This window comes from Corvus moneduloides, chromosome 8 (genome assembly GCF_009650955.1).
Source record: "Corvus moneduloides isolate bCorMon1 chromosome 8, bCorMon1.pri, whole genome shotgun sequence".
In the NCBI taxonomy this organism is placed as follows: domain Eukaryota; kingdom Metazoa; phylum Chordata; class Aves; order Passeriformes; family Corvidae; genus Corvus; species Corvus moneduloides.
Genome location: NC_045483.1, coordinates 429886 through 457457, shown reverse-complemented (window position 1 = coordinate 457457; position 27572 = coordinate 429886). Strand labels below are relative to the sequence as shown.

At 51.1% G+C, this 27572-nt stretch overlaps 1 long non-coding RNA gene across 1 annotated transcript; it reads right to left on the bottom strand.

Annotated features, from left to right (window-relative positions):
- Positions 1–24389: 24389 nt before the first annotated feature.
- On the bottom strand, positions 24390–27555 carry LOC116447171. Its single transcript, XR_004241507.1, has 2 exons — positions 27273–27555; positions 24390–24765 (listed from the first exon to the last, which is right to left on the bottom strand). It is a non-coding gene; the product is annotated as an uncharacterized LOC116447171 (long non-coding RNA).
- Positions 27556–27572: the final 17 nt, after the last annotated feature.

The following is a 27572-nucleotide window of genomic DNA, read 5'->3' as shown; positions in this document are numbered from 1 at the left end:
TAAAATCCCTGGAGTCCCCTACCTTGCTCCTATGGATGACCCCAGGGACCCCATGGCATTGCTCAGGTGACGGACCTGCCAGGTCAGGTGTGAGTGGGTAATAAAGGTCCCTGTGTGCCCAGGGGGAGCAGGCACAGAGCCCCTAGTGCAAAGCCACGTCTGGGGGTGAGAAATGCCTGATCCCCTCATCGCCACCGCCGGGTACATGCCCTGGCACCCCGGTCCCCCCACGGACACCACCTCATGCTGTGATAAATATGAACAGAACTTATCACCCCGCAGCCAGCAGGGCAAAGCATCCTCCTGGGGAATTAATTAGAGGAAATGTGGAGGCAATGACCATGATATGCAAATCAGGATGAATCACAGTCACCAAAGGGATGAGTTTTGTGCTGCTGCAGTGCAGGGAGCGGAGGTGCAGGCTGCTGGGGTCGGGGTGCCGAGGTCGGGGTGCCGGGGTCGTGGCACTGCAGCCGTGGTGCTGGGGTTGGGCAGGATGGAGTGAGTCAGGGTCACCAGAAGTGTTCTTTCATCAGCTCCATATAGTTGAAGACATCTGCTCCATCCTTTGTGTGAAGACTAGGGGGGTTTCTACCTTCCCACCAGCTTTTACCTGATGGTTTATTGTCATGCAAGGAGCCATTGCTCATAGTGGGTTTCCACACCGAGAAATGCAAATTTCATTTCTTGTGGAAGACAGTTAATAAATGCTCCTCAACAGTTACCCTTGTTAATAGCTCTTTAATTCTCTAATGAATATTTATGAGCAGTTGCCTGAAAGCAATGAACCTTGGACTGTATAAACTGATATTGATTGTGTTTGAAATTAAAAGAAACTGATTTTTTCTCTTTTGGTGGAAAAGCTGAAACAAGAGGCAGACAGCCACAAATTCAGAGTGGGGTTTTTAAATTTTGTCAGGCAATGAATTACTGAAACATCTCTTTCCAGAGAAGTGCCTTAAGGAGGGTGATTTGGTGGCGTATCAGCAGTGTCTGCCCATTTTGGGGACCCAGTTGTGTCCCTGCCCCTGTTGTGTCCCTGTCCCTGCCCACATCGTGGCAGTGGCACCCCCAGGCAGCCCCGCTTTGCCCCCGCAGAGACCCCTCTCCCTGTCAGAGCCCTGTCCTGCTGAACTCTCAGCACCGCTGCCGCCGGGGCTTCCAGGGTGCCTTGTGGCAGGCGATAAAGCCTGAGGGTCCCGGCCCCTGGGCCTCATCTTTGGCTGGTGGTTGTGACTCCTTACACAGAGCCCAGGCGTTCTCAGTGCACCGTGTTCCCAGATGGATTGTGTTCTCTCGTCTGACTGCATATCCAATGGACTGTGGAAATCTCCTTATTAGTATGACAGTGGCATATCCCTGTGGCTGTGGTTCCTGCCTGCCGTGTTCCCGCACTGGGGCCTCTCTGTGAGCCCGGCACGGAACACAGCACTTCTGCTCAGGAGAAATGACTCAGCCCCAGCCACGCTCCCACAATGGATCGGGCCGGTCAAAGGCTGTTCATCCCCTGCAAGGAGAGAGCCAGCGGGGACGGGCTCTGGGCATCGCTGGCGCTGCGGTGCAGGCTGGGGGCATTGGTTTGTCGGGGCCTCCTTTTGCTTCAGTTCTGTTGTTTTTCTGGGTTTGAGCATAAAGAAAGCAAATAACCATGGATTTGAGGAGCGAAACATCAAACACTGGTAATGCTTTTCTCCGAGCGATGCCAGATGAGCTCACTTGCAGGAAGACTTCCAGCAGCTCGCCCTGCTGGTTGCAAACCAGTTGGGTGGGAGAGCCAGGCCCCAGCTTGCCCGAGGGCCCTGCTGGGGGCACAGCACCCGGGGGGAGCATTCCCTAGGGCTGGGACCCCACGGCCTGGGGCTGGGGTCAGACCCCACAGACACTCAGCCCCATGCCTGTGCTTTGCCCCCAGTGTGCGGACATTGGCCTGCTCACCCCGGCATGCTCCAGGTATTTCCAACACTCTCCAGGGCTTCTGTTACCTGCTGGGCACCCGCTGGCTGACATGCAGAAGATCCTAGGGCAGAGTTTTGTCTCCAGAGCTCTTATAAAATGGTAGAGAAGCTGATGTGAGGAATTATTGTCTTCCATGCTGGATCAGTTTTAAAAGAATAGTCATTTAAATCACTAGTAAATGCTGGGTTTGGTGCTCGCTAAGAAAGCAAGCACGAGGGATGCAGGGAGCCTATTTGTTCCAGTATTCTATTCCAGAATATTCTGGAGCATCCATATACCAGAATATTTTATTCCTAGATTTTTTTTACCCTTGAGGACATGAAAATCCAGCATGCTGTAAGTGCAAAGTGGCTGTTTGCAAACAGGGGCAGCACAGTTGGTCCAAAACCCATGTCCACATTCATGATCAATGCAAGTTAGGTTTGAATGGGAGTTGATTAAAGGGACAAAGTCAGTGTCCATCTGAGTTTCAGACTGGGTTTCTGTCATAATATCCATCCATATTTCCATGAAATTTACTTTATTCTGCATAGGATTTAATGGAAAGGAGATAAGAAATAGCTGCTCTTCCAGTGCAGAACAGCACACACAGGCACAGCCACATTGGTTGTTACATATTAAGCTCCTGCATGTTCAGTATTAAAGTCAGTGGAACGTTCCTCCCTGGAATAGTTTCAGTGGGAGAGTGAATCTTTCGCTAAATTGTGCTTCTAAAACAGTAATGTGAAATAAAAGTTTTTAAATCAGAGTTTCATGCTGAGATTTCCAACTGCTGGGACAGCTCGTTTAGCTGTTGTTGAGCTGAAATCTTGTGAAACTGCTCCGTGTCTCCACTTCCCACCCTCATTTTGGATAAAATTGAATGTCAAAATGACAGTATTTCCACGGGAGATTCCTCTCTGGCTGAGTTAATTCCTTGCCATGCATTAGCTGCTACTGAAGGCTGGTCACCACATGCCAATGACAGTAATCCTTCCAGGGTGATGCAGCTGCAGCCCCTAGCACATGGTGCTGGCCAGCAGCACCTGCCTTCAGTCCATACCTCCAGTGCTTCCAACACCTCCAACTCTCCAGCCCTTCCAGCACCTCCACCATCTCCAGCGCAGGTTAGCACAGACTTGGGAAGCCCTGGGTCCCCAAGTGGGTGACACATCCTGCCATCAGAGCATGTAGGACACCCACCCTTCCCTGCCCAGATAGCACCATGGCACAGCACTCACTGGTGGCTGATTTTACAGAAATAAATAGGAAGTAAAAAAACCTCTCCGAGCTGCCTGACCTTGGGGACGTGAGCACTGATGAGCCCTAATGTCCCTGACCAGCCCCACTTGGGCCCTCCTCCACCGGGAGCCCATTTCAGCCTAGCCCAGGGCTGGGGTGAGGTTCTGGGCTCTGGTTGTGTCTGACACCCCTGGGAGAGATGGCTGACCCAGCTCAGTCACTGACAGGTTTCTGCAGGGAGTTGGGTGCATCTTGTTTCACCCAGGTAAGGCTGAGCACAGCACTTCAGAGTTTGTCATCTGTACCCCACCGTCCCCAGCTGCGGATCCAAATGTTCCCAGGCTGGTTTGTCCTGAGCTATCTCAGTTCTTGCTGTTGTGTGCATGCAGGCAGGCAGCCCTGGCTGATGGAGAATGGCTCCTGCCTTTAAAATGTAGGTCACTTGGAGCTCCACAGGTCTGTAAACGCAGGGGTTTGTGCTTTCAGAAACCTGGGCTGCAGAAGGCAGAGCTGCTGGTAGGTTCTTCTTTATCTACAATCAAATTAACTAAATAATAATTAAAATAACAAATCGGGAAATACAAGTGCAAGAGTTGCAAGTTCTGTGGAACCTTACAAGGAAAAGCTTTTGCTTTCAGGCTGCAATGGAGTCCAGTACCTTCTTGGAAGGGCTCAGGGTTTCAAGGAAGCCCTTGGGCAGTATGTTTCTATTCAGAAATCATGAAGGCTTCCAGGGAGGCATCTCAGGGGGGTCCCAGGAACTGAGGACACCTCTGAAAACAGAGCTTAGACTCCAGTAACAGAGTGTGTGCCTGGGATTGGGATGGACTGTAACCAGTGAGGTCTGCAGCAGGTGAGCTTATGAAACTGAGAAGACCCATTAGTGAGTTTCCTTTGTCTGATTTATTCATTAACACACTGAACCTTCATATGAACAGCTGTATTGATTTCTGAAAATTACCAAATAAAATTTAAACTATTTCCTTAGAACAGAAGAGCAAGCATGGAGAATGCTGGGCTGTGCATGGGCAGGCTGTGATGCAGGTGCCAAGCAGCTTTTGGACATGTTTATTTCATTTTCCTTTGTTTCTATCCTTGCCGCTTTTCCAATGGAAGACTGAATTTACCTAACAAATATTTTTCTCTTCTGAAGCTCCATCAAAGCTGTCTCAGTGGTTCTTGGTATCACTGCTCAGAGTCAGCACTGCCAAGGGCAGGCTGGACCCCTTCTCACCCTGGCTGGTGCTCCCTTGGTTTTCCCTGCCCAGAACAAATGCCCAAGGAGCGTTAGAGAGCAGCCGTGCCACACTGGAGGCAGCACGGGACCTGCAGCTGGAAACAAGGCCAAGAGCTGATCTGCCAAAGGCGAGTGGTGAGGAGAGGTCAGTGATCCACAGAGCTATCTGGGCACTGTGCCACCCTCGTGTCACTGCTGATGCACTGTCCTGACATCCCCTGCGCTGGACGAACACAGCTCTGAGCGTGTCCCTCGTCCCCACCGACCGGGCCAGAGCCCAAACTGCCGGGTCTGGGGGTGAGCTTCCCCCTCGGGGCTGAGACACGATTTGCTCCGTGGGGCTGGCGCTGTGTCCCGGGCAGGGAGCCCAGGGCAGCGGCTCGAGCAGCTCGTGGCCTTTGAGCGACCTGAAGCCATCCCGAGCAGAGGAAGGTGTGGTGGGGTCTGTCCCTCAGCGATGCCCGGTCTCTGTGGCTGCGTGTGGGATGGCAGCGGCGGGATGGGACGGGACAGCCCCTCCGGGTCCCCGGCACCGCGGTGCCGCCGCAGCCCAGCGCTCCCTGCCCAGCGCTCAGCTCGTGTTGCAGCAGCGCTGCGCCTGAAGTGCTGCTGTCTGCATATCCTTCCTGTCGTAGAATTATCCAAATGTGCTGATGAACTGGAAAATACTGGATCAGGAGCCCTGGCCGGTGTCCCAGCAAGAGGCTGTGTGTGACCCGAGGCACCCAGTGTCCCCTGCCCAGCTCCCCTGAGCAGCAAACCCTGTCTCCCCTCAGCGTGGGGGTGACTGCTCCCCTGCGAAACGCTGACAATGACCACTGATGGATAAAATATTCCCTGCCCTTCAGGGATACCTTTCTGAAGCAAAGATTAGTGTTTTAAGCACCTAACAATGTTCTGACCCTGAATGGGGTCACACCTCCTGGTGTTTTAGCTCTCAGGATGGGATGGAGACACATTGGAGGGAGGAAAACAAAGAAATCAAAACACCCCAAAGTTTCAGAGCAGCTGTTGGTAGCTTTGTGACAGTATTTGACTTGCTGGATTCTGTAAAGGGTGCAAGGAAAGGACCCCATTTTTATGGCATCATGAGGAACCTGCCTCTTCCTTGTGTTTTCAGTGGGTATTCAGCTTTTGCAGTTGTCTGAAATCAAGGGACTGTGGCAAAGGCACAAGGCTGGTTTTTACAGGTTTTTATCACTACCAAAAAGATCTGTAGAGGGAGAACTTGTCTCACTAAATTCGTGGTGCTCTTTGTCCGGGAAGGAAGGGCCAGCCCTTGGGATTAAAGCCTGGATCAAATTGTGCCCCGACTCCAATTTGGTGCTGTAAAATGCTAAATATACTGAAAGGCTCTTTTTCATGGAATACATGACAAACCCCTTCAATCCTGTCATCCGCTCTGTCACTGTCACCATTTACCATAGCTCATTTGGGTCAGTCTGAGGTTTCTGGTGCAGGAAAACATCCTGTTTTTCCTTTCAGCTGGATCACTGGAGGGTTTCCAGCCTGCCTGGGAGCTGGATGGGATGTGAAATGGTGGGTTTGTGCTGCTTTGACTCTTCCTGGGTGCTGGAGTGACTGGAGGCTGCTCAGCTTCAGGTTTGCTTTGGTGTGCCCTGAAGGCATAAATCAGAGTGCTCTGGGTGCCTGGCTGCCAGAATGGCCCTGTCAGGCTGCGGACAACCTGCCTGATCCCACTTTTCCCCAGGGCCCAGTGAGGAGAGGTACAAAGCTGCCACCAACACATTGTAGATCTCACAGGGGGTCTTCAGTTGTCTCTGCAATCTCAGTTTTGATTCCTTGGCAAGTCCATCCTGCTGGATTTGGGTTGAACCCCTAATGTGTGAAGAAACATGGTTCTGCTCCAGTGGCTCATCAGAACCAAATTGCGAGGGGCTGGTGGTCTGAAACTTTCTCTGTGCTCATGAATGTGCTGTCCTGAGAGCTGTGGTTCCTCAGTTGTAAACCACCTCAAGCCCACATACTGACCTGCTCTCCGCAGTGAGTGGGAATGCCAAGGACTTTGTTTTAAGAGCTGTTCCACTTGTGATGGTTTTGTGCCAGTGTAGAGGGAAGGGATGGGGGAGTAGCGCAGACAGGACAGATAATCCTGCACTGTGGCAAGGCTGGGATCCATAGAGCAGATCCTGGGATTTGCTCATGCTGTGAGCTCTGGGATAAGAGCTTGTGTCAGGACAGTGCTTTAGAGTGATGTTAATGTGACCTTGTGTGAGATGGCATCAGTCCTGGGCATGGGTGGGCAGGGGGAAGGTACAGAGGCACAGAGGCCCTGCACTGGGGGTCCCTCCTCAGCCCCGGGAAGCTTCCGCAGGGATGCAGGAATGAGCACTGGTGATGCTCCACCGTGGCCATGTTCCCTTGCTCTGATCCTTACTGTGCCAGATGAGTCAGGCTCTTTGTGCTGCAGCAGAATTCAGTTGTCCAAAGAAATTTTGTTTAACCTTGCCATTGTTCAGTGTGTTTTCCCTTGGTCCCAGTGATCCACACCTCTCCAGCCCCCACTGGTCCACCCCCACCCCAGCGACTGCAGCCTGCCTGGCCACCCTGGGCTGGGAATGGAGCAGGATGGTGAAGGCTCCATGGTGTCATCCCTGGCATTTCCCAGCATGAGAACATTCTCCCAGGACATCCCTCACTGCTTTGGGGCTTGGTTTTGCTGCTGCTCGAGTGCGCAGTGCTGAATCCAGCCCAACAGACACAGCCTGCATTAATTTTGCTGCAGTCTGGTGCATTAATACAGTAATTATTAACCATTATAAATCATTTTTATGAGATTTTGATCAATAACATCTCATATTCTAAAAATAGACCAGGAAGATAAGAAGGCACAAAAACATGAGCGCCAAAGAAGCTACTTTAATTTCCTAATATATTTCATGCTGTTAATTTATAAGAAAACTGTTGCTGTGGGGATTGAAGAATTAAATTGCACCTGCAGGATGAAATTTCAAATGAGGTAACATTTTTCTCCAAATGGGTGCTCCATGTTTGGAGCAGAACCTGTGCTGGCTCTTCTGGAGGTTGCATTTCACTTGTAAAATTCAAGTATGCGTGCAAAGAGCAGCACTTCAGTGCTGGCTGTGTCACAGCCGTGTCATTCAACCACTGAGAATCTGGTTTGTATTCATGGCTGAACTGAATGAGTGCAAGGGACAGTCGGGAGCAGGGCCGGGGTCAGGGAGCTCCACAGTGGGGATGAAGCAGGGATCCCATGCAGGGGAGCAGTGGCAGGGGGCTGTGCAGCTCCTGGGAAGCCGTAGTATGCGTGCCTGCAGCACTGCCAAGCACTCACCCGTGTCCCCAAGTGCCACATCCACATGGCCTTTCAATCCTATCAGGGATGGGGATTCCACCACTGCCCTGGGCAGCAGTGCCAGAGCTGAACAGCCCTTTCCAATAAAAAATTTTCCCTAATATCCAGCCTAAACCTTCCCTGGCACAACTTGAGGCCATTTCTTCTTGTCCTGTTGCCTGTTCCTTGGTGTCCAGGGGTTTCCTATGAAATCCACAGTGACCCCAGCGAGCTGTTAAACCAGTGAGAAACCAAGCAGTGATGGAAACTTAAAGGAGGTTGCTTAATATCCCTAAACAGAAAGTTTCCAGGGTGTTGGACAGGATTGGTTAGAGCTGTTGGACAAAATCCTTGTTTTCTGCCCAATAATCGAACCTGGCTCTGAACAAATGGCTGTTTGGAGCCCCCGGGACTGGTGAGGCTGCGGGGCTGCATTTGGGTTCACGCTCATAATTCTCAGCAGTTCGAACACAGGTCACGAATTCCCGAAGAGAGCGGGAAGGTGCTGCCCGTGGCCCGGCCGGAGGTCGCGGCTCATCCCGGCCGGGCTCCCGCGGCCCCGCGCTGTGCCGCGCATCCCATCTCCTGGCCGCAGCCGGGAACAGCAAGCGGGAGAGCCCGGGAGCGGCACAGAGCCTGTGGGGATGCTGCAGGAAAGCAGGCGCCACTTTTTGTTTTATTTGCGCAGAATGTTAATCCTTTGGAAAATGCCGATTTTTTTCGTAGTGAGGGAAGGGTGGTTTGACTTCCTCATCTGACTCACAGGTCCTGGAGGAGAGCTCGGGAGCTGTCAGAACGTGTCCCTCGGGATAGTCGAAGCTGCAGAGCTCAGCCCCGGGGCACTGCACAGGGATTTCTGTCCTGGGGAATTGTTTACAACAGCAGAACTGCACCTGAAGTCCAGGCGTCTGCTCGTCCCAGCACGGAGGGTGGTCGGGAACCCAGACCCAGAACAAATATTTCCCCAGAGGGTCTCCAGGAGCTCCTGAGGAGGACCAGGGCACCCCCGACCGTGCGGCACTGCTGGGGCTGTGGTGGTGCCAAGTCCCCCAGCGCTTTTCTTCCCTGTCAGCTTTGCTGCTGGTTTGAGCTCTCGGCTGCCGGTGCACAGCCGGCAGCTGTGGCCAGGTGGTGACACGTGGCCGGTGGCCATGTGGGTGCCTGATGTCACATCATGCCGCCGGGGCTGCTCCTGCTCCCACCCACCTGCCTTCCGAAGGCTGCAGTGCCACCCCCTTGAGTGGAGGCATGTCCTGGCTCAAGGAAAGTGTTATGTTCAGGCAAAATTTTGAAAGAAAATTTTGACATTTGGTGAGTTTCCAAGCAGGAAATACTTGCTGCATCTTATCTTGTCCTGAGAAGAAAGGTTCACAGAGCTCCTGCCCTCATGGCTGTGCGATTTGTTATACTTGAGTGTGACAGGGCACACTGGATGCATCCATGAAGACAAGCCAGACACACAGCCATCCAACACGGGACAGGGAAGCCCTCAAACCACGTGGCCTGAGCTACTCAAGCAGTGTGGTGTCAGCCAGAGGTGTGCAGCAGCAGCACTGCCTCTTATTGACATCTCCTGGCTCTCGTACACCTCATCAAACATCACACACAATCTGGCAAAATAAAACGAAGTCACAGCCAGCCATTGGAGCCTGTCTGGGACATGAGTGATGCTGCACAGGGACCCACAAAGCAGTGATTCACCAGTGGCTCAGGACTTGCAGTGTTGACTCAGGAGTCTCTGGAGACCCGCGTCTCCCAGTCAAATGCTCTGGCTGTCCTTCCTTGGCAGCTACGGACTGGTGGCTTCTCTGAGCACACGGGACGGACTGCTTGGAGCCTAGGTGCCCTCTGAGTCACGTGCCAGAAGGACTGAGCTAGACATGATGCCTGTTTTCTACAAGGCAATCATCCCTTGCTGTAGCAGCTCTTGGTACACAAAGCCGACAAACTTTTCTCTCAGCCGGAGAATGTTGGGCACAGGCGATATGGGCACGGAGCCCCTCGGCAGCGGGAGGTGGGAGGTGCTGCCCGTGCTGTGAGGATGAGAGCGCTCAGTGAACAGCGCTGCAGCTCCGCAGTTTGGGATAAATGCTGGAGAGCTTTTGACAGGCCAGAAGAACACGTACACCAAAGGAAGTCGTGCTCTTTAGCTAAGCACACCTTGGCCTTCAGAGCTGCTGGCAAAGCCGCCTGTGGTTGTCTGCTCTCCCGCTCCAGCCTGGCAGCCCAGGAGCGCTTGCCCTCGCTGTGGGCGCCACGGGGGCTCGTGCCAGCTGCTCCAAGCCTTCCAGAACATGTGTGAATTACTGGGGCAGATGGTGCTTCACCCACATGCCAGCTGCTTCTGCATGAGGACATGTTTGTGAAGGACGGGGAGGGTGCCCATGGCACGAGGTGATGGGACAGAGCTGCTCTGATGGCCGAGCACATCCATGTTTTCCAGCAGAGAGATGGAGAAGAAGAACACAAGGTATTCTTGGCTTTCAATCTTTCAAGGCCTGTTTCCATAGCCGTAGAATAGCAGTTTTCCTTGTAATAAAACACCACAGTAGCTTGGGAGTGCCCAAAATAATCCATTTCCTAGTCCACATCTTAGAACTGAGTAAGCAGATGAGCCACAGAGGGATAAAACCTGCCATGAATGGGATGGTGGGCTTGGGATGTCGGGGCTCACCTGCACACTAATGAGGGAGACCCTTGTGGGAAACAGCCTCCCCTGAACTGCTCTAAATTGCCTCCAAGGTTCTGCTTCCCAGATGACACCATGAAAAACAGTTTTGTGAGCAGAAGTGGAGCACTGGGTTGCCTTCAGCAGGGGTTGGGGTGGGATGAACTCACAGCATGTGGGGAGAGAAATGCTCAAGGGACCAGGGCAAGGATAAGGCCAGGGCTGTGGCAATGGCTCTGGTGGTGATGAGTCTGGTGACAATGGCTCCAGGGATGAAGGCTCTGGTGGCAATGGCTATGGTGGTGATGACTCTGGTGCTCACCCACCCACCACCCCGTGGGAAAGGGGAGAGCAAGGCATGGATGAGTTCAAGGCTGGGACTTGCCTCGGCTCTGCTGGGAGCTGGTTTGCTCCACACTACAAACTGGTCAGCAGCATTTAGAAAGTGCTGAGATGGATGTGGTGCCTACAGCTGCGTCTGCCAACACAGCACTTTGTCCGAGCAATCCCTAATCAATGTCTCTGCAAGCTGCTGCTCATTTGGAACATCCACCCTGGGCCTAGGGGTAAAACTGGATTGTACATGTGCGTCTTCATCGCCGTAACTTTGCTCTGGCCTATGAAGTAGGAGCAGAAATAACTCCCTCAGGAGACCCGCCTTTTCCATTTTCTAGGCATGAGTCTCACAGCCACAAGGCAGAGCAGATAATTAAAAATTAGCTTCTGCAGGCAAATGAGATACTGAAACCCACTAATTACGTATCTCCACCCAAACCCCCCACATCCTGCAGCCACGTTGCACTGGGTGGCTGAGGACAGCTGCTGTGTGGCATGGGCCCTTCCCAGGCACACACCCACAGAGAGGGTTATGACTGCTGTGTCATTTTGGAAAACCCAAAGAAGTAAAATTACACTTTGAGAGCATTTGCAAGCGGGAATGGGGAGGTTTGAATCCACAGCAGTTTCTGCTGTGAGGGCACTGCTGGAGAGAGATTGGCAATGGCACAGGGCTCTACCCACACATGGCACCACACATGTCCCCTTGCTTTCTAATCCCAGGGGCTTTGGTGCTAAAAACATGTGTTGTTTTATGTTCCTCCGACACACAGGACTGAAGAGCTTCAGTGAAATCCCATTTGACATTTCAGATTAAAACAAGGAATGCTGCTTTCTTATACACAAGGTTTGGAAGTCAGCAGAGGACTTGTGGAGCTGTAATAGCTGCTCTGGGTTCACAGAGAGCTTGCTGACCACACCAGTAGCACAGACACCGGCGCCAGCAGCTCCCAGGTGGCTGGAGAGACCCACCCCGTGCAGCTGGCTGTGGGTCACCAGCTCGTGCAAGCAGGATTCCTGTGATGCCATTAATGATGCAAAGGAAGGACCTGAGCAATCCTGGCAGCAAGCTGCACCGTGCCCGTCAGGCACAGCCTTCCAGGAAAGTCTCCTTGCACAAAAACATAGTTTATTAAACTAATTCTGCCCATGAGAGGCCAATATAGCCAGGGAAAATCCAGAAGCTGGCTGGCTGTGGTGCCAGGCATGCTGCCTGCCCACAGGTGGGAACAGCCAACCTGTCCCTCAGTGCCTCTGCCCAGCAAACCAAATGGCCAGGACAAGGAATGAAGCCCCTGGGGAGAATATGAGAGTCTTGTTCCAAGGGCTGCACGGATTGGAAAGAGAAGCAACAGAAGTAAGGGCTCACTTGCATGCCACTGTGCTATTTACCCATAGTTCAGGAGCCAGAGTGTTTCTGATGATGACAAATTCCTTCCCTGAAGCAGTGCAGATCACTGCTCAGCTGGGAGTCAGACAGCTCCGGACAGCTGTGACCCCGCCTCCCCCCACCCATCACAGTGGCCTTTTCTTGTGGCTGGCCTGGCAGCTGCCTGCACATCAGAAAACGATTTTGGGATAGAGCTATGTGCTTTTAAGCCACGTTTGATATAATCAGTGTACACTTTCCTCTATTTTAGAAAATAATTTATCATGCTGTTGGGTTGACTTTTCCTTTAATGTCCTTCCACAACCAATCCATTGAAGGGATGGACCTGATTTGAGAAACTGATCTGTCTGAGAAAAACCACCTCCAGTTCCTGTTAGATGTGATCTGCCCGTCCATTATCGTGTTATTTCTCACAATATCATCAGATGTGTATCAGTAGCACATGGTAAAGCAAATGTGCATCTAAATCTCTCTGTGAAATGTGATCCCATTCAGGCCCAGTTACTGGGTGCAGAATGATGGCAGAAATGGGGATTGCTCACAAGTGTGTGGGGCACACACACCTCAGGGCTGCTGCACTGCACTGCAACTCCAATGCACCATGTGCTGAAAGAGCTGTGAATACAACTGGCAAAAATGGACTCACCAGAGCCAGGGAAGAACCAGCTGGATCAGGAGTAAAGTAGCTGCTTCCCCAGCTGGGATGTGACGTCTGTATATTATTTATATGTACAGTCATATACACAGCACTCTAAGAGCCCACCATGATTTATCAACATGGACTAATTAACCCCATTCCTTCAGCCCTCGAGCACACAGAGTGGTTGGGGAAGCTGTAAAAGTGACTCCTGTGAAATGAGACCCCATAAAGGACATTCCCCGAGCAAGCACGGAGCCGCTTCCTGACGGAGCAGTGACGGAGAGCCCGTGTGGTCACTCAGGCTGCTGGCCACTCCAGAGGGTGCAGGAGACCGGGGTGAGGGAGGAGCCATAGGAGTGTGTGCCGGGAAGGGGCAGTGGGAGAAGCAGTAGCTCCCTTCTTCAGTACAGAAATTGCACTTTGGAAAAGGCCTCTGCTTTGAGATGCAGCTCCAAATGGTGAACATTTAGAATTTTCTTTCTAAGTTTTCTCCTTGATAATGGTTTTCTAAAACCCACGGGAACATGCAGCTGCTACTCCAGCAGAAAAAGGATCAAATGAAAAAGCATTTTAATAAGAATTTTATCCCGTGTCATAAAAATAATTACATTAAAAAACCCCACCAGTTTATGTGCAGGTACTGTATTTACTATGGGCAATTGAAGAAGAAATAAAATTCAACTTCAACCTCATTTTGATTTGCAAGTTATGAGAAATGTTTCTGGAAGGAGCTAATAAATGTGATGAATGCGCCCAGCAGTAATTGATCATTTATATAAAAAATTCTGGCAAACATTTTATTCCACTATTCATTAAAATGTTGCCCTTGTGAGACATAATCCATAAAAATGATCTATCCAATAACCAAGATGTCAGGGAACTGAGATTGAGGGTGAAGGTAACCTGGGATTCCAGGAGGCAAATTCCAAATGCTGATTCTCTGATGGGTTAGTGCAAGTGGTGCCTGCGTCTGCTCAGCCCAGTGTAATACACTGGGAACAGCCTTTCTCCCCCGTGTTTGAGTACATTATTTTTAAGCGCTTCTGTACAACAAAAGCTTTAAGGTGTTGGAAGAGCAAACACAAGTGCTGGACACGTTTGTCCTGGTCAGCTGCTGGGCTGCATTGTGAGCAGTGGCATGTCCTGCCGCAGCCCTTGGCTTGGCCCCAAGCCCCCACTTCAGCCCAATGTGACCTGAGAGCCCCAAAATCACTTGGGTGCATGTCTTGCCACATTCCCCCTTTGTCCTGGGAAGGCTGTTTGGCTTCTCAGGCGGTGCTTGAGGGGCCTGTCCAAGCTGTGGCTGAGGAGATCCACCACCAAACCACTCTTGGGGCTTCAGGGTAGCCATGGGGGATTTAGTGTGCCAAATCGAGATGTCCTGCACATGGGGAAGGAGGAACTGTGTGGGCAGTGTGGGCAGGATAAGCAGTATGGATGGCACGGGATGTATGGATGGCATGGATGCTGAGGGTGGTATGGGCAGTACGGACAGGATGGGCAGGATGAGTGGGGTGGGTGGTGGGGGCATTGCTCGAGGCAAGGCTGGTGTCAGGGCACAGTGTTGGGGCAGCACCAGCTGATGCCAGGGCAGAGCTTCTCATCTTGGGATGTTCCCAGGGGCTCCAGATCCCCCCTGTGCTCCCAGACCTGGGGGAGCCCCGGGGTGCGTCAGGCATGCCCGCTGCCCTTACCTAAATCAAAATCCTCTTTAAGGTGAGCAAGCCAGACATTGCCTGGTAATTCTAATTAGTTTGAATGGCAGAAAAGAAATAAAACCAATTAAGGACTAATTGCAGGGTTGCCCTAATTTAGGGAGTGATGATCTGTTTCTGAGCAGATAAACAAAGGCAAAGGGTTTATCTTTGCTGGGAGCTGCAGTACTTTGGGGAGGGATAGATCCTGTAGCCAAATCGGAGAGGAAATGCAGCATTTCAACATGAGGTTTTTGGCCTCCTGTTTGTCCTTGTTTTCCAGTTTCTCTTGTAGTAATCATAAAAGCCATGTGGATGTGGTGTCAGGAGACATGGGTAACTGGAGTCCTTAGCAGGGCTGGAGAATGGTTGGATTTGATGGTCTGAGAGGGCTTTTTCAACATAAACAATTCCATGATTTCCTACAGCATGCCAGTGCCAAGTGCTGGGCTTCCCCCACATTAGATCTTCCCAGGGAAATGCATCTTCTCACGGGGCACAGGGACAGTGCTCACATGCAGGGCCTGTCTCGCCAGGCACTCCAGCACTGGTACCAATGCTCTCTGCTCCGAGGCTCTGACACTGCAGGTCTACTGTAAAAAAAGGAGGGTTCAGGCATCCCAGTGACCTCTGCCCATAGGTGTGTGTCAGCATGACCCTGGTGCTTTTAATTCCTATTCTAATTTCCACTTACAAAGCCATATTGAGAGGGGAGAGGAGCAGGAGTCCAGACACAGGGAGAGAGTCGTGATCACGGCAGAATTCCAGGCTGCACAGGAGAAGTAAAACCACCATGTAGAAATGACCTCCAGAGAATTGATTTCAGTAAGTTTTTTCTCAATTAGTGTCTGTCTCAGGGCAGATGTTCTTACCCTTCAACTTCCCAGGGCACTGGAAACTGGCAGCCCTGACACAGGCCCATCTGTCTCTTGGTGGCCCCAGTGGCCGTTGGGCTCATGACAACACAACCAACCTGCCAGTTGCACTTGGGACGTAACTCAGGCTAAAATAAGGCAAGACAGGTGGATTATTACTGGGCTTGTTATTTTTCAGTTAGCACGGTTCCCCACCATTAGCCAGGATGGGAGCAGGTGGGGGACTGAGGTGATCACAGCCTGAGGCAAGGACAGGGACCACCCACCCAAAGTCAGAGCTGCATCCAGGAGAATGAGCTGAGGAGGCTTGGGGGCCCAGGATTGGAGAGGTGGCAGGAGGGAGTGGTGCTCAGAGGTGCTCAGTGGTGCTCAGAGGTGCTCAGAGGTGCTCAGAGGTGTTCAGTCATGCTCAGAGGTGCTCAGTGGTGCTCAGTGGTGCTCAGAGGTGCTCAGAGGTGCTCAGAGGTGTTCAGTGGTGCTCAGAGGTGTTCAGTGGTGCTCAGAGGTGCTCAGCCACAGTGGGCAGAGGAGAGGACACTGCAGGTGTGATGGGACAGAGTCAGCACGAGCTGCTGTGAGGGGGGTCAGTGGACAATGGAAATCAAGGAATCAGAGAGCATCCTGAGCTGGAAGGGATCATCGAGTCCAGCTCCTGGCCCTGCACAGGACACGCTGTGCCTGAGAGCCTTGTCCAAGCAGTCCTTGAGCTCTGGCCAGATGGGCCTGTGACCACGTCTGCCCTCATTTCTCATTAATGAGAGGGCAGGTTTATTTTAACAAAATTGGGTTTTTCTTAGTTAATTCTGTTATTTCAGAGCTTTATGAAAAGCTAACATGACTGCCCTTTTGCAGCCACATTTATATCATTATGCAACCGTATCGCAGAGCTCTGTTACAGAGATTTTATGGTTTTCAGGACAAATCCTTCCATACGTAGAGACATGCATTCCCGAGGAATGCATTTGTTTGAAGTCACAGTGTTTTCTGGAAAACCTCAAGTCTGTTATGAGGATTAAGTGAATCATTATCATTTTGAAGTACTGTGTGGGATCAAGGGGTGTAAAAGACATTCTCTGAAGAAAGCTTATTCCTGGGGCATTTCAGGCCGAGGTTGCAATGAAAGCTGACCTAATTAGACAATTTATAGATATTCGGTTACCTAATTTAAATTGGCTGCAGTATAAGTGCCAAAAAAAATCCCTTTTTACCTCCCCTCTGCCAAGTCTTCTCTTTGGAAATTTATTATGTTTTAAAGCACCACTAGAGCAGCATTCCAGGTTTCTTTTTCAAGGCTCCTTCATTTTAAAGTCATCACAGTGCACTTCAAACAAGGTGGAATTGCAGTCTCACAAAAGTATTTCCAGGTTGCAGAGCAGCTCAGGAGATCAGCTGCCACAGCTCACCCTGTGATGAGTGAAGCACCTGAAGGCACAGCAAGGAGTCCCAGGGGATTGATTGTCTTAAACCCATTTCATTCAAGGATTCTGTGGAATTCCAGAATGGTTTGGGTTGGAAAGGACCTTAAAGACCACCTACTTCCAAAACCCTGTCACAGGCAGGGACACCTTCCACTAGACCAGATTGCTCCAAGCCCTGTCCATCCTGACCTTGACAGCCCTTTCCGTGAAGAAATTTTCCCTAATAACCAACCTAAGTGTCCCCTGGCCCAGCCTGAGGCCGTTCCCTCTCCTCCTGTCCCTGTTCCCTGGCAGCAGAGCCCGACACCCCCGGCTGCCCCCTCCTGTCAGGGACTTGTGCAGAGCCACAAGGTCCCCCCTGAGCCTCCTTTGCTCCAGCCTGAGCCCCTTTCCCAGCTCCCTCAGCTGCTCCTGGGGCTCCAGCCCCTTCCCAGCTCCCTCAGCCACTCCTCATCAAACTTGTACTCCAGACCCTTCTCCAGCTCTGTTGCCCTCCTTTGGACAGGGGTTTGGGATCATGTTAGCCCTGGGCTCCTCCTCCAGCTCTGCAGCTGGTCCATTAAGTTGTTCGGTTCCCCTTTCCAGTGCCTCTTTGTTCATTTGTGTTTAGGGAAGTAAGCTGGGAAGTCAGGCTGGAAATGGGCATTAGGTATGGAGTAGTTTAATTTGGAAGTCCTGACAGATACACTCGATATTGTGAGCTCTGTGGTTTTATGCTGAGCACTGGCACTGTGACTCTTCCAACCTTCCCAGGTAAAGTGTGCGCAAAAGGGCAGGAAGGTGAGAAGGTGAAATAGGTTGTCTCACTGGGGGAACAGCCTGGTGCAGATGTAAGTTATGTGCCTCTCGTTAGTCTATTCAATGACCCTGTTTAAAATCCAGCCTTTTTCTCAGCAGAAGGAGCTGGTGGGGTCATGCAGTCGCTCCAGCTGCAGGTGCTGCGTGAGCAGCTTCGACAGCGAATGCTGCCAGGGACCTTTCTGATAAGCAGCTATTCTGTAACATAATCTGTAACATTTAAATGCTGCAAAAGCAGCAGCTGACAGCGTGGATTAACCCAGCGCTGAGGAATGAGCATTATTTCCTCTGCACTGCACTCCATGGGGGGCCAAGGCCAAGCCTTCCTGTAGGCGGCAGCCCGGGATGCTTGGATCCATGTCCAAGTCGACTGGCCAAGGAGGAAAATAAAAGAAATCCTGGCTGATGTTTTACTCCAGTTCTCCCAGAGTTTGGAGGCTGATGGGATCACAGTGAAACAACAAAGGGCAGCTGAGCAAAGGGCAGCTGGGTTGAAATGGGATGGAAGAGCTGCAGCCTTGGAGCATCAGGAGCCCCTGGCAGAGGCTCATCTGTGGGAGAACAGGCAGGAATAGGAGACACCCTGCAGTCCCTGGCTCAGCGTCGCTGCTGAACGGCTCCAGGGGCTCCCAGCCCAGCACTGCTCTGTGTGACCAGCTCCCCAGCACTGGGCTGTCAGCAGCACCCTGTGAAAAATGTGGCTGGTGCTCTGCCTGCCTCTCACAGCCAGACTTCTCAGTGCCCAGGAGTGGGTTTGGGATAGGGATACACTGGAGGCAGGAGGATGCTGGCAATAACCAGCCAAGCCAGAACAATTGATTTTCTGAAGCTGCCCAGCAGCTTGCATGGAATCTGCGTTGTTTGGAGGCATTCTGTGATCAGGTGTAATTTGCCTGATTTTAGTAAGACACTTTAAAATTAGATTTTGTATTTGACAGCTGGATTGGTTGTGCAATTTACAGTGGAAATATCCCTTTTATTCTGAAAAGTGCCTTCCTAGCTTTTATTTGAGGGCTTGGTACATGGCAGCCCCTGTGGAAGATTTAGAAAAGACCTGGAAATTTTGCTCTGCCCTTCAGCCCCGAAGGAGGTGCCTCTCTGAGGGAGCTGAGGCCAGTGGGATTGGTACCCGCTTGGCCAGAATAACGGGACACAGTGAGAAGGAACTAAAAGCAGGCTTAATGCTGAAATATCCAGCTGGTGTTTCTAATCTGCAGTGTATTATATTGATCCCCTGAACAGCGTGTGCGGGGCTGTAATCCCTTTATGTAACTCTTGAGGAGGAAGCAATAACCCCTGAGTGGGCCTCTGCCCCCCAGCCAGGAGGAAAGGGCATTATCAGATCCTGGGTGGGAGATGTGGTGGTAAAGAGGCAGCAGGTGGTTGTGGAAGGAAACTATTCCCTGTAAGTCAGGTCTCTGAAAGGGTCAGTGGGAGAGAGGGGGTGCTCTGTTCGATAGTGTGCACCTGGATTTCAAACAGCTTTTAGTGGTTCTGCATCCAAAGTCTATAGCTGATGTCAGCTGCAGTTGCCAGTGGGAAGAGAGAGTTGGTGTTAAAGGAAAAAAAGGCAAAACAAAAAACCAAACCTAACCAACCAACCAACCAAACAAAAAAACCCACCAACCCCCAAAACCAAAACAAAACCCACAAAAAACAGCTGTAAAAGAGTGGGAGTGAGGTGCCACTGCCTGCTGACCATAGCACAGTCATAAGGTACACAAGCAAAAAAAATACTGAGAAACTGCTCAAAGTGGGCAAAAAGAGAGGCAGAGTACAGGAAGATGAGAGAAGTTACAGGCAGAGAAGGCTTGTGGGGTGGCTGTGGCCAGTTGTGGAAGAGGTGCTGGCATCGCTGACAATGCCCTGTCAAATGCCAGCTTGCTCCTGACTCATCACTGCAAGGGCAGGTGAAATGCCAGGGAAACGCTGACTGGGTGGGAGCCGGACTGCTCCCTCTTCTGTGCTCCAGGACATCATAGGGTCACAAAGTCATAAGGTGTCTTTCCAGTCCGGCCTTCAAAATGCTGTATTTTATCCCAAAGTGCCAGTCCTGGGGGCACAGCTTTCTGTCCTGTGCCCCAGCCAGGGGCTCCGTGCCTCGCACAGATGCTGTCACACGTCCTCTTGTCTCCTGGCGTGTGCCATCTCTACCCCTGTGATCGTGCTGAGCATTCCTGGTAGAATCGCCCATGTAGCCAGTTTGCACATTCGTTTTTAGGCCATTGTTAACAACAAGTTTGCTCCTTGTGTAATATGTCCTAAGTCTTTCACTTCCTTAAAAGCCTGGAGGACACTCGCAGTAATGTCGGTGTGATCCGAGCCGAGGCTCTGGCAGACCGTGGTGCTTTGATTTCTGGAAATCCTTTCTGGAACACTTCACACTGACACCGTGCGCAGGTGTCTGCAGGGACAGCGTTGTCCCGTCCCGTGGCATCGGACAAGTCCGGATCACAGAGCTGCTGGAAACAGGCGGCGGGCGGGGGCGAAATGATTTTTTCCACGAGAAACTGTTTGTGTTTCTGCAGGCAGAGGGAGTCTGAGCCCGAACAGCCAGAGCCTTCATTGGACTGACTTGCTTCATTGTTTTGCCCTGATTTGCAAAGACTTCTGTTAGGAGGAAGACGAGGTTTACGAAAGCGAGCAGAGCCAAGGAACCGGCCCGTGCTGTGCTCGCTGCCGCGGCCGAGCCCCGGCTGCCCGTGCCGGGCTCTGCCCGGTGCCCCCGGACCCCCGAGCCGGCCGGGGCTGCCCACCGGTGCCCGGCCCACCTCCCCTGCCCCTTCCCCTCTGCCCACTACGCTGCCCCCTCCGTGCCCCTGTCCCCAAAACCCCAGCGGTCGCTGTTATTTTCAGCCTCTTTTTGTGCTGCTTCTTCCCTATGGGAACTGGGGACTTAGTAATATCTCCCTGAACCGATGGAAGGTCTGATTCCACCCTTCAGCAGAGGAGGAGTCGGGAGCAGCGTCCCGTCCCCTTGGAGGACAGAGCTGGTGAGAGGATGCTGAGAGATGTCTTTGCAAACAGGGCACAACCCCATGCCCTCCCCACTACACATCCCATGGACGTAGGAGAAGTTGCTAAATAAGTATGTCCTTAACCTTTCTTTTCTTGAACGGAACTGCATCCAGGTTTTATCTCCAAGGATTTTCTTAGATGAATAGCAGCTACTGCTGAGCTGCCAGGAACACGTTTGAGCAGTAAGTGCTAAAGCCTGCCGGGGCGACTCTGAGCTAGGATGTTCACTGCGCTGTTCCGGGCACGCACAGCCACACCTGAGCACACACACACAGCTGAGGACAAGCCATGTCAGGGGTTTAAGGGCTACAAACAAGGAATGGGCAACAAATTGCCAGTCAGAGCAGTTCAGCTGTCACAGCAAAACCTTCAGTGATTAGGCTTTTCTTCTTTTTTGAAAGTAACTGCAAATTTTCTCCAAGGGTTTGCCTTCTATGCATTGAGGGTGTGCAAATTGTAAAGGGGAGAAGAGAGGGGGGAATCACTCACTCCCACCCTGAACTCAGTCCTGACACCTCACACTGGCTGTGAGCAGGGAGCAAGTGCAGAGGGCAAAGAGCAAGTCCCAGTTTTCTTCCCAAATCTGTGGCTGGGGAGAGGCCTTGTGTTCGTATCCTACAATGTCCCAGCAACTCCAAGAAAGGTGTGAGTTGTCCTTCCACACACTTGATGATTTTTTTTGGTAGCTGTAAAATGTAGCAAAAAGCATAAATAACACCATAAGCTCTAAGGGTGGGCCATTAGTAATCTGAAAAGTGTTCTCCCCTTTGAAATACAGCGGAGATTGTCTTAGCAGAACATTTTGAAGTGATACAAATAGTCATGCCAATTCTTAAGATGCAAACGTTGATAAAATACCATTTTTCTCCACATCAGTATTGATAAACGTGTCTTGAAAAGCTATAGCACTAAAGGTTAAAAAGTAAAATTAACTTGTGCCTATGAAATTCACTTGTTTTAATTTATGTTTATTCTTTAGAAACAGCCATAAAAAGCTTCTTGTCATAATTTATTCTTGAAATCAGTATTGCCTCTGGAGTTTCCATAGTTACAGATGTTTCTGGGTCTGTAATGTTTGCACAATTGACATTTACCACACAGCGAAAACCTCTAATTGATTTTTCTACCTGGAAAGGAGAACACGAGTGCTGGGTGATACACGGGGTGTCCAATTGCCAGGTTCTGGGGGACCTGGTGATGCAGCCGAAGGGCTGCAGGGGTGGAACAACACAGGGCAACACTCATAAATAATGTGACAGTCACAAGGTGAGATTGTCAGCAGAGAGCAGTGCAGGAGGGGGCAGCTGGCACCCACCCACCGAGCCCCGGTTCTGCCAGGACCGTCCCGTGGGTGTGGCATTCCTGCAGCTCTCGCCTGGCACCGGCTGGGGCATGGCCCTGGACCCAGCACCCTGCCCCAGCTGCAGTGCTCCAGACACAAGGGTGCCGAGTTTGACTCACATTAAGCATTCCCAAACTAAGAATCCTACATCTGAAATAAAGGAAATAGTGCAGGGAGAGGGGAAAGAATGGAAGAGGCACAAAGAAACCCTGGAAGGTGCCTGCAGCGATGGCACAACCTGACGAACTCAAACACAGCCTGAGGCTCCGATTGCCATCCTTCTCACACTGCAGGCTCTCTGGGATGTTGGAGAAGTCCTTTCCACGCTGTTTATTCCGCATGGCTGGGTGTTTGCGAGGCTGGTGGGTAAACTGAAGGTCTAAACTAGTGATCCAAAAGCAGCTTGTCCAGCCCCTCCCCGACACCCACCACTGCCCCCCATCTGGTGTCTGCCCCCTGTCCCTGGCTGTCACTGTGCACTCTCTGCTCCCCCACAGCCAAACAGCCATTGCTGGTCACCCACAGGTATGCCTTGTAGGGAGTTCAGCTGACCAAAAACACTATCAAAGAAAAAAATATTTTCACTAATAATTTTTTTAAAATGTAATTTTTAACTGTTGACCCTAAGTTAGCTGTATTGACAGCAATATTTAAGTTCTAAAGGTGAAGATATGGATACACAGTGCATTAACTTTCTCAGTTGCCTTGTTCCATCTTCAAAATAACAGGAAATGATGACGCATGTTGGGGAGAAGCTGCATCAATTTATACTGAGAAAAGTAAATCCATTCTCTGCTGCTGTAACTCATGGGACTGTCACTTCCGTAAAACGTGTGAACTCTTTTTTCAAATGTAATCCCATTTTCTAAAAACGCCTCTCACTAGGACATTCTTTTTCCTTCTTCCCTGGCTGTTTGATTATTTTCAACTACTTCTAATCAGGCAACAATGAGATCAGGGTAGAAGTATCTGGAGGAGAAAACAAGGTGGATTAAAGCATTAGGGCTGTAGCAAATCACTAAAGATTAGGAATTCCAATTTATAGTCCCAGAGGCAAATGCTGCTGAGAACTGCAAGAGCAGTTTGATAGGCTGATGTGAACACCATCAGGTTAAACTTCTTGTCTCCCTAAATCCGTTTTCCTCATCTCCCGTTGTTACCCAGATATTACTTTTTTTTTTTGCTGTTTTGAGGAGATTCAGACCATGAGATAAAAGCATATTATGTAAAGAGACATATGCTGTGATTTGTGGGATAACTCCTGTTGAGAGGCTGCTCAAGGCTGTTCTGGGCTCCAGTGACCAGGCACTGGGGCTGTCAGGGTTTCCTGTCTGTCAGGGGGTGCAACCCTAAAGATATCTCAGCCAGCCTTTTCCACAAACCTTATTCCTGTGTAAAGTTTTAATGATAACAGAAATTCCTTAAGAAAACTGAAATTACTTCTAAAAAGTATTAAATGTGGCTGAAAAAGTGCACAAACTTGAGTTGGATCCGAGGGTACTTTAAGAATTAAAAGACATTTTTCATGGAATGGTGACAGGAGCTTGTTTCCTGCATGGAGAGTTTCCTGGGAGCCTACAGGGCTCGTAAACTCAGTGGGGTTGGATATTAACCATGACCATACAGCCTAACAGAAGGAATGGGGAACAGGAGCCTGAGTAAAGGTGTTCCCATAGAGAGCCCTGGTGGAAAGTGAAAAAAACCAACACAAAACACAAAAGGTGATGGGGACTGACTTTGTGTGCCAAGGCAGTGTGAGAGCTCTGGAGAGTGTCAGTAGAGTGAGCAGCACTCGAGTTTGATGTGGAAAAAGAAGGGAGAGAGAGGCAAAGGGAGGGGACAGGAAACTGCTGTCATGAGGGTGTCCTGCGAGGCTGCAGCGGGGCTTTGGCCAGTGCCAGGTGTTGGCATGCTGCCGTGTTTTAGACCCCTCCTCAATCTCTTAATAGTGTATCTCAAAATTCAAGCTCCGGAGTAATCAGCAGCAATATTGCCAATAACAGCGAGGGCTAATTAGGATTTTCCTTTTCTATTAATTGCTATTTTTCATCTTCTGAGCTTTAATTATAGCTGGCAATTACGCAGACCAGGGGTTATTACGTGGGTCGGGAACAAGCGCAGGTGAGCTGAGAGAAGCCGCGTCTCGCCCCGGCGCTGCCGGTGGAACGCAGCGGTGACGGCCGCGGCAGGAGGGCCTGGAGCCGAGGAGAGCTGCAGAGCAGCCACACTACAGACCCCAGGTGGAAGCACATTGCAGGTGACTGGCAGGAATCAAGTCACCTGCCAGCAAGAAAATGACAGCAGTGTCTGCTGGAACCAGTGCTGGTCCAGTGGCACTCACTGCTCCATCTCCTATCCTCATCCCTCCTCATGCTGGGCACGTGGCGAGGGCTATGCTCCAGCCGGGGCTCAGGGCCCCACCGCTCCAGCAAACAACATCTGGAGCATTTCCAGTCCCACTTTCCCCACTGTTTCAAGCCTCAGATTTCAACCAGTGTTTATTTAAACTGGTTGGTCATAGCAGAGTTAATTTTTTGGAAGGCTGAGCCAGACACTCTTGGCAGCTGGACAGGAAAATCTCAAACAAACAAACAAAACCTCCTTAAACTGTAGGCATTGCTTAATTCTTCAGTCTTAAGTACAAAACACCTTAGAGAAATCATCCATTCTGTAAGAGTAACGAGGCCAGAGCTGTTTCATTCCAGGATACAGCCTTGGGTTTTGGGTGGTTGTTGCTGTGGGCACAGCACTGAGCTGGACCCGCTGGCACCGAGTGTCACAGAGGCCTGGGCGCCTTCCCCATGGGACAGGGCATGAGTTGGGGCAGCCAAGCAGAAGCACAGAGCATCTTTTCCTCTGCATTAAAAACAAGAAAAGAAAATAAAAAGCATAACCAGCACTTTTCTGTCCATTCTCCAGGAGCACAGCCTCATTTTGGCAATGGATATGAGTGCATGCACACACAAAATAGAAATGAGAAACAAACAAGTGAAATTGGCTAGAAGAAAACATTTAGTATTTCCCTTTGGAATGTTTTCTACACAAATACCCAGGTTGTGGATTTCATGCTGATTTGGTTACTGGTGCAGACTGAGCTTGAAACACTCTGATTTTACACTGAGGTACTGAGAAAGTGCTATGATGGCCAGTGAGGTAGGGGAGCTTTTCCAGGAACCCCGGGAATAACGTGGGATAACCCTGCATGGCACTGGGGATGCTGGGGGCTCCGGCTGCTGCTGCAGGGCTGAGCAATGACTTGGTCTCCCAGACTGTGCTCCCCTCCCAGGCCAGGACCTACTCTAAGTGCTTTACCTGGCATGTGCTTGTTGAACGTGCACTTGGGAATATCCAACAACATGGACACAACAGAGTCCCTGGAAAGTTGGTTCTGCCATCAGCTGAACTTACCACTAATGAGTTTCCTTGTGTCTAAACCCAACCTTTCTTGCCCCAAGTTAAGCACACCAGCTTTGTTCTCTTTGCTGAAGGAGGTAGCCTGTCCCCTGCCCCTTTCTTACATCTGTGAGCACTTGAGGCCAGCTGTGTCTCCTGTGGTTGGCTCTTCAGCCTCAGTGACCCATTTCACCACCTGACCTCTGGTTTTTGGTTATTATCTACCCTGTCATTGGGACTTTGAGCTCTGCTGCCCTGCCCTTCCCTGCCAAGCCAGTGGCCATCCTGGGCAAGGCCAGCCCTGTCAGATAGTGAGCAGTTCCCTTCCTGCCCCAGCTGCCAAGTTTGAGGGGAGCATGGTCCTCTGCCTGAGTGGCCCCTGGTGATTTGCTCCTGGGGGTGCTGACGGCAGAGGGGAGCATGTGCTGTGCAGTGCAGCACCACCACTGAGAGTGGAGACCCTGGGTCTTGGACTGCCCAGCCAAGGCTGGGACGGTGACATCTGCAGGGTGGCACTAGCCATGGCCAGGCCAGCATCTGGCCATGCCACCACATCCTCCCTACACAGCTCTGTCAGCAATCCTGCTCCCCAAACCCCGTAGGGGAAGAAACTGCTGATGCTGAAAAAACCTTGCAGTACTTGGTGATGCAGACAAACATCCATCAGGATCCAGACTGAGAATCCCAGTCTGGTTTTACCTCTGCCCCAAGACACTCAAACAAAGTTTTCAGAAGGAGAAGACTAATAAATCAAGACCATACTTCTCCAGGCCCTGCTCAAGGGAGCTGGTTAAAATTAGCAAGGAATGTGGGCCGGAGGAGCCCTCCCTCACATCGCAGCTCCCAAAGCCACGGCGCCGCACCGAGCCCGTCCCGGCTCTTCCAAAAAAGGCGATAACCAGTTCTGGGCCCATCGGTGCCTGTGCTCCCTGCACGCCCCAGGGCACGCAGGTGCTGCCCTTCCGACTGAGAAATGAGCTGCTGCCAACGCGAGGAGAGGCTGACTCCAATTTAAACGTTGGGAAAGGAGTGGGATGAGGCATCCCCAGGTCCTTGTGGGCTTCAGGGCTTTTTCTACACATCGCTAAATATTAATGGGTCATTCAGCCCAAACAGTTGAAGGGAGGCTGCTGGGGCTCACTGCATCCCAGAGAGGAGGGTGATGGAAGGAGCACCTTGGCCATGACAGCAGCCACAGCATGCAGCAAGGTCAAGGAAATGTCCCCTGGATGTTCCAGAGCCAGGTCCTACAATCCCAAGCATGCAGTAAAAATCAGGGCAGAACATGTTATTGCAATCCTGATGGAGCCAACAGTAGGTTTTGGGGAGACAGGGACAGGCCAGATGGTATGGTGCTCAGAAAACCCCAAGACACCTGCTCCCAGTGCAGGGAGGGCAGGAAGGGCCTCCAAAGGCTTCCCAGAATTTACTTCTTCTGCTTGTTGGAAATTGAGCATGAAAAAGGATGTCTGGCTGCTGCCTAACTTTACTCTGCAGGCAGCAGCAAGGCCCTGGCCGGCACATCCTCCTCAGCACACAACAAAGCCATCATGAAGTGCCCTGACCTTACGTGCCTCAAATGTCACACACAGAAGCAGGTTGTCTCTGCTGAGCAGATGCCTGTTTCAAAAATTGCATGCCAGATTTTCCTGGTTGTTTCCAGGTAACAAATAACCTGTACTTTTTTAAAAAGCCTTCATTTTTCTTAAGAAAAGACAGTGGTGGGGGCACATTCACCAAGAACAGCGTTCAAGGCCAGGTTGGACAGGGCTTGGAGCAACCTGGTCTAGTAGAAGGTGTCCCTGCCCATGACAGGGGGTTGGAATGAGATGAACTTTAATGTCCCTTCCAACCCAAAGCAGTCTGTGATTCTCTGGTCTGTGATTCTACGATTAATTCTATGCCAGCCATTGATGGCCAGGTGGCAGTGACAGCTGCTCCTTGTCTGCCCACCACGTCACACAACTCACCGAGAGAGGGGAAGAAACATGTTGAGAGGTGAGTAAGATCAGGATCATCGGCTGCATCGCTTCTCTCTCCTCTTGTGCTGCTGTGTCTGTGCTGGGGCGGCCGTGAGCCGTGCCGGAGGTGGGACTGCCCTTCCTCAGCACGGGGATGACGTGGCGGTAACGACGCGCTCCAGCCTGCAGGAACCTCTGCAGCTTTTGGGTTTTGCCTCAGCCCATGTTTCTCTCCTCTAGGAGATCAAAGCAGGAGCACTGGAGCAAGCAGTGCCCAGCAGTGAGCCGGAACCCAAGGGCTCTCTTCAC